We start from the raw sequence: 2,500 nt of genomic DNA on the forward strand, positions 1-2,500 counted from the left end.
CAACAGGATTAAATCTACTAAAATTATATATATGTATATATATATATATATATATATATATATATATATATATATATATATATATATATATATATATATATATATATATGATAGTATAGTATATAAAACAAATCGAAAAAAATATAAACACTATTTTCTAGTTTACAGAAGCATTAATTTTTGTGAATACGCAACCAGTTTCTGGTTCGTAGATTCAAATCTCATATATTTCTAGCAATGAGAGAGAGAGAGAGAGAGAGAGAGAGAGAGAGAGAGAGAGAGAGAGAGAGAGAGAGAGAGAGAGAGAGAATGAATGAATAGTAAAGCTCAAAACGTAATTTGTTCCAACAACAATTGATTTGAATTCCTTTCGGAAATGTATTCCATTCGATTGCTCACAGTTCCGTCGAAAGTCTCCACCTTCCAATTGCACAATGTTGTTCAAAGGCCTTTTTGGTCTTTGTGGAGTTTTGGTCAGCGTCCCGCTTCTCTCCATTACGCATCCACCGAAAGCTTTGAAGAGCTTTTGAAGCCCTGAGCTCCGCTGTTACACTTTCCAACTTTGAAGCAAAATGTAAAAAGAGTGCCGGAGTTCTCCATCTCGTCCCCACCTTTCACGCCGACCAACAACCGTAAAATGAACGGGAGCAGGGCTTCAGTAAGTGAAGCTATTCACGGTTCGTTGTATTATTCGTGTAAACAAGAATTTAGAAGGGCTTCAATGGCAGTTTATGTTTACTGATATTTGCGGAAATGGTTGAGGTTTCATGCCATAGATTGCCTCTCAATTTGCAATACTTTACAGTATTTACTTTAATCTAACAATCTCTCTCTCTCTCTCTCTCTCTCTCTCTCTCTCTCTCTCTCTCTCTCTCTCTCTCTCTCTCTCTCTCTCTCTCTCTCTCTCTTAGTAATTCGTAGTAGATACACAATAGTCAGGGTATTGAACAGTTCTCTTAAGACCTCAAAATTTTAATTAACCACGGGAATTTTGTCGTTTCAAAGGCTGGCTGAGGTATACACCAAGTGCTAATGGATGATACTCGCTGCTTAAAAATTTTATGGATTCTTCAAAAATAAGTTTGTAAGAAATTTTTTAAAAAAATCCTTATATGAATTCATTACTGATAAAAGCCTTATTATTATAAGTTTTTTATCTGTTTACATTAATTCCATTCCCCTTTAAACAAAATTTGTGCATGACACCATAATACGTTCTCTTTAACGTTAGTAAAGAGGCTTAAAGTACATCAAGTCGATTGAAAACACTTTCCTCACGTATGGGCGATGTTTGTTTTGTTGTAGTTTGAAAATAAATTGTTTGAATTTATTTTTGCTTGATGAATGATGCATATGGTTGATATGAATATACAGACGTGTATATATATATATATATATTATATATATATATATATATATATATATATATATATATATATATATATATATATATATATATATATATAATTTGTATATATTATGAATCTTGTATTATATAAATATTCATTAGTCTTAAATATAATGATTGTTATATGCTTGCTGGCTATTATTTCCTTTCGCTGTTACTTTCTTGCTATTTTCTATGCTAAATTAGTTAATAAAGAAATAAAACATTAAGGTAGATCTTATGTAACCTACGTTTTGATATAACTGACCATAACAACGAAGCTTATTAATAATTCAAACTATCTACGACACGGCGAATGTACAAAAAAATGTCAATGTTCATGTTGGATGTTGACGTAGTGTTATAGTATATCTCATGGCGATTTATTTGACTAATAAAGCATAGCAGAAGATAGTTTTCCATTTGAATCTCCCACAAATTATTCGTAATGAATCTAGAAGAGCGAATGTAGTATATTTTAGATAAGAAATTACGTAACTATTTCGCTTTTTTACGAGTTTTGACCTTGAATTACTTTGATTAATTAAAAGGGAAAACTTTGAAACTATTATCACTGTATAGGACCACAATGAAAGAAAAGAAATCCAGCATTGTCACTTCAACTGTGCCCATCGTAAGGAATAAGTCCCGTCTGTGTATCTTCCTCGTGCCTCTGCTGGTATTAAATAGGGTTCCCTCGGCTCTTAGTTACCTCCGCCATAGAGGTTATATTTTGGAGTTTATTTATTTATTTATTATTTATTTGTTTGTCTGTGGACTGGAATACGTCAAAGCTACTCAACGGATTTTGACGAAATTTTCTACCATTGATAGATCTTAGGTCTTGGACGACGCCATTAAATTTTAGAGATGATCCAGATTTTAAATCAGGATTTGCATTTTAAACAATTTTAAAGATTACGTCAAAACAAATTGACTAATGGTGACGAAATTTTCACTACAGATAGAGCTTAGACCATGGAGGTCTCCATTAATGTTTGGAGATGATCCTATACCGGATTTGGATTATAAATCCGGATTTGCATTTATCACAATTATAAAGATTACGTGAAAAAAAAAAATTGAAACATTGGATTGTCTTCAAATTTTAAC

At 31.8% G+C, this 2,500-nt stretch overlaps 1 protein-coding gene across 1 annotated transcript in view; it reads left to right on the forward strand.

Annotated features, from left to right (window-relative positions):
* Nucleotides 1-2,500, forward strand: part of LOC137656057 (organic cation/carnitine transporter 2-like) — a 360,410-nt gene that overhangs the window by 357,347 nt on the left and 563 nt on the right. The window lies entirely within an intron of this gene.

Source organism: Palaemon carinicauda, chromosome 1 (assembly GCF_036898095.1).
Source record: "Palaemon carinicauda isolate YSFRI2023 chromosome 1, ASM3689809v2, whole genome shotgun sequence".
In the NCBI taxonomy this organism is placed as follows: Eukaryota; Metazoa; Arthropoda; class Malacostraca; order Decapoda; family Palaemonidae; genus Palaemon; species Palaemon carinicauda.